Source organism: Meles meles, chromosome 7 (genome assembly GCF_922984935.1).
Source record: "Meles meles chromosome 7, mMelMel3.1 paternal haplotype, whole genome shotgun sequence".
Taxonomy (NCBI): domain Eukaryota; kingdom Metazoa; phylum Chordata; class Mammalia; order Carnivora; family Mustelidae; genus Meles; species Meles meles.
The window spans coordinates 134,458,301-134,469,033 of record NC_060072.1 but is presented as its reverse complement, the minus strand read 5'-3'; the positions used below and the strand labels follow the sequence as shown (position 1 = coordinate 134,469,033).

The following is a 10,733-nucleotide window of genomic DNA, read 5'->3' as shown; positions in this document are numbered from 1 at the left end:
GAGGCTCTGGGTGGGTATCGCTTTATTGCTCTTTGGGGAGAGCCCTTCGGCAAAGAGCCAGAGCGAGGCTTTAAGCACAGGGCCTAGGACAGGGACCCTGGTCCCACGCTGCAAGCAGCTGCAGAATGGGTACCAGGGGGCCTGGAAGATTGCGGAGGAGGAGGCATAAGGGGGTGCCGGGCCCTCCGAATGCAGCCATTCTTCAACCCCGGAGTCCGGGCATTTGATCAGAGACTCATTTGTCATCGACCAGCCACTTGCCTCCCACCGGCCCGAGTGCCGGAGGCTCGAGGATGCTCCCAGTCACGGGATGACACAGCAGCAGGGTCAACTGAGGTTCCAGGGAGAACAGGAATTTCTTTGTTCACTCTGAGAAATGCTAACTAAATCATCTGAGCACGAAGCCTCTTTCTGGAGTATGGACGGCGAACACCCCGTGCGCGTATTTCGGGAACTGCGGCCCCGCCCCCTTCCATCAGGACGTTCAACCGCCTCCCTCGTCAAACTCTTAAGGAGGTAACCAAGCGATGGAATAAAAGATTTTTTTTTTTTTACTTTCTCTAACCCCAAATTAAGAGTTGTCAAATGACTAAGCACTGAACAGCAGAAGAGCAAAAGCCAAAACACAGCGACACGGTTCCCACACAGTTGCCCGTCGCCTGCACCCGGAGAGGCAGAGAAGTCTTCCGCAGCCGTTCCCAATTGCCCACCCTGGCTAACCGCGCTTTTGTCCAACAAATTGCTTCTATGAGAAGATCTACACTTTCCCGGGGCACACCAGAGAGGTAGGGGGCTACTTTATTTAAAAAAAAAAAAAAAAAAGTTCATGCATTCCTTCCAGGAAATGGCCACAACTAAAGGCCTGCAAACACCAGGTCAGGAAGGAGCCCTAAAAGTGACAGGGTCAGTCTCAATGCACACTACCTCCTCCCGATGAACTTCTTTTCTTTTCCTGTGGCTTAGGACGTCACCATCAGCCTTGATTTCCAGAGCAAGAGCAGCACAGGGAGGAAGTGACTTTCCCAAGGCCACAGCTGTGTGTTCGCAGCCCACGCCGGACCACGCATCTCTCCTAGGCTTCTGGGGGCGCAGCTGGAGAAGTGACCTATGCCGGAAGATAAAGGGTTAAGGAGCGGTGTAGCCTCTTGAAATAAAAACACCCCTGAATTTGCTCAAGGACATCCTTGAAATTCCTTCCCTTGGGCACTTTGTTTGCAAGCCCATAAATAGCTCGTCTTCAAACACAAACTGAAAGCCCAACCTAATAAAAGAGGGAACACTGTTTCTGGGCTGAAGTGCTTATTGTATTTGCACAGGTCAGAGCTATCGTGTTCACTCTGATCTCAGTTTAAATAAAATGCAAAGAATTCGAGGGCAGCATTCTCATGCTTGAGATTCCCGTGAAATGGGGACATTTTCCCGCGCCTATTGCAAAGGCACCTGAGGGACTGGAAGACTGCGGGACCTTTGACCAGGACAGATTGGGCAGTGCACGTGCCCCAGGGCCTAACAGCAAGGGAACAGGCAGGGGACTGAGCCAGGAACCAGAAAGAAGAAGGGCTTCCTGCTTTGTTGCTGGAACTTGCCTTAGATCATTAGTAAACAGTGACGGTGGCCGACCGCAGAGAGGAACGGAATCGTAGGTTGTTCTCTGCAGAGAGGCTAAGTACTTTTTTTTCCCCCACGAGACGTGTAACTGGAAGAGCTATTTATAGCTCCTCAAATTCAGTCCTCTAATTTTACCAAAAAATTCTAAACCCAGAGCTTTCAAGCAGTTTGCCTGAGGCAGGTAGGCAGATAAGTGGGTAAGTGGGTAGGAGGGAGGGAGGAGATAAGTGGATGGGAAGTAGGAGCGTAGGTACGGGTAGGTAGATTGATAGGAAGTGGGTAGAGAGGTAGGTAGGTAAGTAGATGGGTAAGTAGAAGGTGGCCAGGTAGGTGGAAATTGTCAAGAACGAGGTCTCCTGGTCTGGCTATAGCAGAACTTTTTTATCACCATAAGAAAAGATCAATAAAGGATTTAGACAGTTCACGTATGGAAACTTCAGTTCATTCTTGAAATAGCAGCTCTCCGAGGTGATTGGCACAGCTGTGACAAAGAATCCCATATAGGGACTCTGGACAGAGCTCTAAATGTCTCTTGCCGGTCACTCTTGTAATATTGTCTTCTGTTTTTCTCAACGTTCCTAAAAGTTTACATTTACAGAAAGCAAAACAAAAGCAATTGAATACTTCTTGCAATACTTTGAGGATTATCAGGTTCTCAGCTGCTTTCTCCTAGGCTCTGTTTATATTAGCAACGCCTTTTGGCCGTGACAGAGCAGAACGTGAATCACAAGTCACTACCACTGGTGACAGAGACACACAACTCAGTAGATTACTGAATTAATGCAAAGGAAAAAAGGGGGGGGGTGCCCAGCTGGCTCAGTCGGTTAAGCATCTGCCTTTAGTTCAGGTCATGATCCCAGCCTGGGGTCAAGCCCCACATCGGTGTCTCTGCTCATGGGGGAGCCTGCTTCTCCCTCTCCCTCTGCTCCTGCTCTCTCTCTCGCTAGCTCTGTTGCTGTCTCTCTCTCAAATAAATAAATAAAATCTTTGAAAAGAAAAAAAAGAAGCTGGGCTATTGGCCTGAAGGGAAGAACATCCCCTGATGTCTCGTCGTGTGGCAGCAGTAGCCACAGATGGCCCGTTAAAGACAAAACCTTCTATGGAGTCAGAAGAGTCTCCTTGAGAGACACAGCTGCCATTGTTTCAGGAGGGCATGTAAGGACGCCAGTTCTTGGCTTCTGGACCTCGCAGGGCCAGACTAGCCTGTGTGCCTAGCGTGTCCTCCACTAGAGGGAGTGAGGGTCCTTCTGTGGACATCGGCGGGGGAGAACCGGCCAAAACGGCTGTGCTCTGGAGTTCGAACAGGACGAGGGAAGCTGGGAGAGGAGAAAGGGCCACTTCTGCTTTAGACACGTCTCTCTTTGACTTCAGGTTTCCACTCAGAGACCGTCCGGTGTGTGTCTAAAGTACGCAGTGGGCACACGGGGATCAACAGACAAAGAAGAACCAGCCTCCATTCTGGAATGACGTATGGTGAGGACAAGCTAGGAAACCTGGGATCTCGGTTCACTAGTTAGAAACTGCTCAGCTGTCACTTCACCTCCGTCTGGGGCCTAAATGATAACCCACGCACGCGTCAGAAGCCGATGGCATTTGCTTGTCTGCCTCTGACTTGGGCCACACCCAAAGATGGTTAACCTTTTTATGATTTTATTTATTGGACAGATTGGGAGAGATCACAAATCGGCAGAGAGGCAGGCAGAGAGAAGGGGAAGTAGACTCCCCGCTGAGCAGAGAGCCCGATGTGGGACTCGATCCCAGGACCCTGAGATCATGCCTGAGCTGAAGGCAGAGGCTTTAACCCACTGAACCATCCAGGCGCCCCTTCTTTCTTCTTTTTTTTTTTTATTATTTTTTAAAATTTATTTATTTGACAGAGAGAGAGATCACAAGTAGGCAGAGAGGCAGGCAGAGAGAGAGAGAGGGAGAAGCAGTCTTCCCGCTGAGCAGAGAGCCCGATGCGGGACTTGATCCCAGGACCCTGAGATCATAATCAGAGCAGAAGGCAGAGGCTTAACCCACTGAGCCACCCAGGCGCTCCAGGAGCTGATTTCTTAAGCTGTGGTATCTGAGCGCAGAAATCTCTTTTTATCCACAGTTTTGCCTTCTGGAGTTTCGGTCACCTTGGTCAATGAACCCAGGGGCTGGAAGCCGATGACCCTCCTTCTGACGAATCCACAGAAGGCTGGCCTGACCCAAGTCACCGTGATGACGTCACTCACCTCACTTCCTCTTATCACCTAGGCATTCTGTCACCTCAGCCTAAGCTGAAGGCAGAGGCTTTAACCTACTGAGCCACCCAAGCCCCCAAGGTTAACCTTTTTAGTAAGCAAACAAAGCAAGAACCCCTTCTCTCTTCAAAATTCTAACTCCATCCTGTAACTGGTGATGGCAGTGTGGTGTTACAAGTCCTTTCTGGGGTCTTCAAGAACATCCTGCTAAAAGACGAGAGATATGAGGGTGAAATGTTTGTCATATTATTTACCAGAGCAAAGTCAGAAAGAGACCACATGAGCATTGCACGGGAACAGTAGAATAAATTATGAGGAAGTCACACCATATAATTTGATGAATCCTTCAAAATCATGCTTCACTGGGTGGCTGAGTAATTAAGCATTTGCCTTCCTCTCAGGTCCTGATCCCAGAATCCTGGGATCGAGTCCTCCATCGGGCTCCAAGGGAGCCTTGCTTCTCCCTCTCTCACTCCTCCTGCCTGTGTTCCCTCTCTTGCTGTCTCTCTGTCAAATAAATAAATTTTTAAAAATCGTGCTTTATTAATAATTTTAATGATGTGAGAAATGATTACAAAACAGTGTTAAGTAAAAAAAAAATAGCACATTGGCGAATGGATACATAAAATGATCTCAACTAGTGTAATTAAAAGGAAAAAAAGCAAGGACACCAAAATGCCAGTATCTCTGAAAAAGTTACAAATGGGCTTATATTTTCCTCTTTTTTTTTTTTTAACTGAGCACTTACTTTTTGTAATTGTCAAAAAAAAAAAAAAAGGAGATTTAAACCACCGGGCAAGAGCAAGGGCTGGTTCTTGGGAGACACTGCAGGGCGGGCATGGGTTGGGGGGGGCGGGGTTAGGGACCTTAGAACAGGACCGGAAAGACTGAGGAAGCAGTAGTGATAGGCTCCTAAGGACTCATTTCACTTTTCTTCCTGGTCAGAGGACAGCACTGTGTCTAGTCCATCACTGTTTTCCACCATCAAAACTTAGAAAGAAAAAAAAAAGAGAGTGACAGCATTATTGAAGACGCTGCCTATTGCAAACCGGCTCTTTCAGTCAGAGACAAATTAAGGTATGGGCTCTGAGATCTTTTCTTTGACAGCTTCCCCCGGCAGAGAAAACAGAAAAATTAGTTACCATTTGAAGTTTTATTTTTATTCTGCTTGCTCAGTTCACACTGATTATGAATAGCTCAAATACCATTTAATGTGTTTTAAATGGTTTTCTGTACTTCATAGGATCCATTTGGTCATTGGCAGGTATCCATGCATGGGTGTGTTTTCTATCCTGAAAGACATTTGCATTGTATACCAAGGAGTGAATATATTTGGCTTGGAGGAAAAGGAACATCAAATTACCACGGGGAGGGGCCCCTGGGTGGCTCAGTCTTTGGGTGGCTGCCTTCAGCTCAGGTCATGCATGATCCCAGGGTCCTGGGATCAAGCCCCACATCGGGCTCACTGCTCTGAGGGAAGCCTGCTTCTCCCTCTCCTGCTCCCCCTGCTTGTGTTCCCTCTCTCGCTGTGTCTCTCTGTCAAATAAACAAATAAAATCTTCAAAAAAAAAAAAAAAAAACTACTACGGGGATGAGGGGAGCATTTCAGGCATTTATTTTGAAAGAAAGCTTTGAGGTATCTTTTCCAGGCGTAGGAAGTCCTTCCATGAGCTAACTGTTTCCTGAGACCTTTGCTGGGTCATCCAGAGACTCAGCGCCTGGAAGAAGAATGGTCTGGGAAGAAAGTGGCAAGAAACAATATTTGGAAACATGCTGGTGAGTTCCTAGGACAGTGGTCTTGAACCGTGGGAGTCAAAATAACAACCATACCAGCCACTTTAACCAACTCTGTGTTGTATCTCACCCGGAAGGATGCTCTATGGAACGAGGAGAGGGTTGGTAGGCTCTGAAATAAGGTGAACAGGAGAAGGAAGATTGAAAATTTAGGGAATGAATAAAGGATTTTTTAAACTAAAGAGATTAAGTAATCAAATATTATTAGTAAGGAGGAAAAAGTCAAGGTGAAACGAGTAGAAGACAAAGGGGTCTATCTTGAGTATAGTACGATAGCTTAAGTATCGTAAGGCGGGGCAGCTTAGCAGGGGCTCAGTGACATCGGAGAGGAATCCTGAAATCACTCTGTTGTCCTCACACAGCCTTCAAGCCTCGGCCCTCACTCTGGGGGAAACCCAAACCTTGAAATTGATCACATTGGCTACATCAACTAATCTTTTGACTTTGAACTTGTAAAAGTTCCTATGAGGCTCTCCAGCTTTCTTATCTCTTTGTGGTGGGACTTGTTTATCTGCCTAGACTAAAAATTGTAAATGATTAATGGGGTAGAAACTAAAGGTCTCATGCTTTGGTCCGTTTCCCCAAACAGATACTTTCCCTCTATCGCCAATTTTCTGCGATTTTCGGAAACTTTCCTTTCAAATTGTTAAGATCAGTCCCTTTGGAAAGTGCCTTTTTATTCTTTTTATTTCTATGGCTCAAAAAAGTGCTGTGTTGTTGCTTCAGGGGGACACGTAACAGCCTAGTCCTGGTGTCTCAGTGTGATGATCACTATCTCTCAAGCCTGACTGAGGAAGCAGCAGGCAGCCCAGGCAAAGAGAAAGCTAGGAGAAGGTGCTTTCCCTGGGGGAAGAAAAAAGATGACATTTCAGGCGCTGTGAGAGGGGAAAAAAACAATTACCCTTCAAATGCCTGGCAACCCCAGGTCAGTAGAGTTTTGGTGACTACAGTACACCAAGTAGGAACCGTATGGTACCTTCTCTGAGGTCTCACCATTTCTGTGAGTGTATGACAAGAATCAGGGACCAAATAGATGATATTATGCCATTGCCAATGTCAGTGTTTAGTCAATAGTTAATAATTAAGAACAACTTCGTCCCAGAAACTCTTAGATTACAAGTGTTCAGGACACCATACCTACAATCGAAAATGATCCGTACCCCCTCCTCCCTCCAAAGGAAGAAACCAGGATTATTTCCTAACAAAGGGGGAAAAATTAACATAAATAGCTCAGGGAGAACGTGTACTGAAATGAGGGCTTTAAAGGCACAGAATTCCAGTAGGGAGGCTATCCCAAGTGGTGTGGGGCGGGGGGAGTGGGGAATTTTCCAGAATGGGAGCAGCTGTGAGCTGTTGGCAGCTACAGGATGGGTGCGCTGGCTGGGAAAGTGGATCCTGGTGGGGCACCCACGGCATCAACTATCCTAAACACGTGTGACAAGAACAGCATCAGGCCATGACCCGGCGCACAGATCAAGAACTTGGCCCCGCAGAGCAGTGGCTGCACATGAGCCAAAGCGACGATGGACGTTCACTAAAATCCATTCCCAGCTCAGAATGAAAATCCTTCCTCTTGGGGAAAGCAGAAGATCAAGTTGAAGCCCCAGTAGGATTCTCAGGTAATGAATCAGACAAATGCGGGCCCGATGCCTACCAGCTCTTCCAAGCTCCATAACACGGAGCAAGTTACCCACTTGCTCTACCCCCTCAGTTCTCTCGTTCACGAATTAGTAATAAATATACATAGACCTATTATTAGAGATAATAATACGACCTTGGTTATGAGGTGAGGCCAAAATAAGGTCTGTATTTTCACGAGCTGTGCACATAGCAATGGCTCTATAATTGGGAGTTAATAATTATGAATTTGGAAGGCAATTTTCCAGCTTGATCAGAATTGTAAAAATGCTGCCACGCCACTGGGAAATCCAATAATTGTACCAAAACCTAACATGGCTTGTCTCTGGTACTTTGCAGGTTACCTAGTGCTTTCATATGCTTAGTTTCATGGACCCCATTTTATAGGAGAAGAAACAAAGTCTCAGCATCAGGAAAAGCCTCTGGGACCACTGCCCCAAGCTGGAGGAGGCTTCCCGTGGATCTGGCTTTCCGGGTTCTCACAAAGTCTCAGCAGTTCCTTGGAGGGCAGATTGGTCAGCTTTTCCAAGGGACTGCGTGATGTCCAGATTTCATGTCGGGAAGCAGAACTACTTAGTATTTCATCCACTGTGGGGTGAAAGAATCATTTAATCAACAAGGAAACATCACATATTTAATGGCTTCCCGAAGGTTTCAGTGGATTTATCTGTGTTGCTGGCAGAGTGAGGCTCATGACTGGTCCTTAGACAGGCGGAGCCCACGGACTGGAGAGAACTATACCTCCTAGTCTGGGAAGCAGGATCCTTAAGCCAAAAGCAGCAGGAGACAGCAGGAGACTCAACTCAAATGACCTTTACTTTTCTTCCAACTCAGAAATTAGCCAACAGAAGTGAAAAAGCCTAAAATGCGAACACACATCGCTTTGCAAAGTGCCACTGGTGTCACAGCACAGACATTTGGAAAAAGTGAGCTAGGTCCGAATTTTCTCTTCAAATAGCTCAAAGGCAAAAAAAAAAAAAAAAAAAAAAAAAAAGGCGGGGGGAGGGGAAGGGGTTCATTATTTTAAAACCGCATGCTAGTAAACAACAATTTAGCTAACTTTTCCCCCTACTGAACGTTTTTGAGCCTCATATAGTCATTCCTGTAGTAAAAATACACCTTAGTCCACAGGGGTGAGTAATTTTTTTTTTTTAAGTCACAACTTTCCTTGATAATCTGTTCCTAACTAAGCTTTATAATTTATAAATTATAATTTATAAGTCACAACTTTCCTTGGCAATCTATTCCTAAGATTTATAATGATCTATTCCTAAGCTTTAAAATAATTAATTATAATATAATTATAATTTATAATTCCTAAGCTTCAAGATTCCTCTTCCAAGGAATTCATTCTTCATATTGAACCTGGATCATTCCACTCAAATGTGTCTCTTATTTTGTTTTCAGAAGAAAAAAAAAGAACATTGTATTACTAAATGCAACTGAATAGTCCAACTTTGCCTATGTGAAACAATGGTCTACTCGCCCAAATTGTCTCTGATGTAATTCAAATAATCATACACTCTTAATTTCATCTCCTCCTCGGGCATTACTGTTAATACATGGGTGATAGCTACTGTTTTCCAAAGTCCTAAAGAATTATGAGATGGTGTGATTCAGGACTGGTGCTGTCTTTTCAAGTTGAGTCAAAGATCCTCTGCAGAAAGCCTGATTCAGGACTGCCTGGGCTGCAGCCATTCAAAATATCTGGAAGGCCCCAGTCTCCTGTGAACATAGTGGTTAAGACTGTGGGAAGGGAAGTAGACAGCTCTGGGTCCGAGTTCCTGCTACGCCATTTACTGACTGTTCATATTTGGTATCAGGGAACATCTCTGTGCTTAAGAAATGAGGCTAATGATTGTACCCCTTTCCTGAAACTTTTATGAAGATGGAATGAGACAAAACTATGAGATAACAGACGTCCCAAGAATATCAGTGATTGTTAGAGCAAACTTCAGTTCCTCTTACCACGATGGAGTCACCTGCCGCGTGCCTGCCTTCTCGTGGTAAACAAAAGAAGAAAAGATTTTGAGTTTTACACATATTCCTTTCTCATCTTCAGTGTTCCCTTTTGAATGTGTCAATGTCATGAATGTTATTGACATCCCCGGGGCCAAAAATATATCTGTGTCCCTTGAGTCATGGGGAGAAACTTCTGGCCATGTCACATCCGGTCTGAAGTACGTCAGTCGTCTGAGTCCTTTAGGACATGCAGGAGACAAAGCAAGTTTCCTAAGAAACCTCAGTTCGATCGAGTTCAGTCAGACAGCTTGACTTGGTAGAAAGGTTTTCCCTGTTTTGAGCTAAACTGTTCTCCATTATGATGATGCTTACTCATTGGTTCTCAGTTTTCCCTTAAGATCCCTCTATCCCTAAAGGATAGTCGAGGTCCCCTGCCATTGGACAGAACTTTCCTGTGGAAAACATCCATCTGGTCCTTCCTGGGCCCTTGTTACCATCTTCAGAACTTGATTTTTTTTTTTTTAAGATTTTGTTTATTTATTTGCGAGAGCGAGCACCCAAAAGATCACAGAGGGAGAGGGAGAAGCACATTTGCAGCCCGCAGAGAGCCTGATGTGGGGCTCCATTCCTGGACCCTGAGATCATGAGCTGAGCTGAAGGCAGACATCTAACCAATGGAGCCACCCAGGTGCCGCTAGAACTTGATCTTTTTTAAAAGTAGATATCTTGGGATGCCTGGGTGGCTCAGTCAGTTAAGCAGCTGCCTTCAGCTCAGGTCATGATCCCAGAATCCTGGGATCAAGCCCCACATCGGGCTCCTTGCTCAACAGGGAGCCTGCTTCCCTCTCTGCCTCTGCCTACTACTCTGCCTGCTTGTGCTCGCGCGCTCTCTCTCTATGACAAATAAATAAATAAAATCCTTAAAAAAAGAAAATTAAAAGCAAATATCTTCAATCTTTTATGAAAATGATAAAAAATTACTTTGCTCTTAATCACTGTGAATACCGCTGTAAGAAAAGATTGTTTAAAAGCTGATTACACACACACACACACACACACACACACACACACACACTTTTAAACCTCACCTTCTACCACCATTTTGTGGCCTTGAACCTGTCATAGTTTTTTCTCCATATTCCTTTTGCTTTTTTACCCAACAGGACTAAAAAGGAATTTTAGCTATTTGGGGCCAAGAAATAGCATAGAATGCACTGAATATTGCCATTCTCCAGGTAGCTTCGTATGTGTTGTGTCTCATATGGAACAGCAGCTTGCCTAGGCATGCCCAGGTCCCCGAATCAATGGAGATCAAAGACCACCTGTTCCAGTTTCCTTCTTCCCAACCCGATTTAAAGCATATAGCCACACAGGCAACATAGGAGACCACCGTGGCTTTCTACAATTACAGAGAGACATTTTGGCTTGTACTTTCCTTAGTGTGACAAATGTTTCCATTTTCAGGGGGATCATTATTCCATGGGAAGAAATTGCTGAGGT

General features: G+C 45.4%; 1 long non-coding RNA gene across 1 annotated transcript; it reads left to right on the top strand.

Annotated features, from left to right (window-relative positions):
* The first annotated feature begins 2,905 nt into the window (after positions 1–2,905).
* LOC123946978 lies at positions 2,906–5,810 on the top strand. Its single transcript, XR_006819683.1, has 3 exons — positions 2,906–3,081; positions 4,785–4,916; positions 5,489–5,810. It is a non-coding gene; the product is annotated as an uncharacterized LOC123946978 (long non-coding RNA).
* The last annotated feature ends 4,923 nt before the right edge of the window (positions 5,811–10,733 follow it).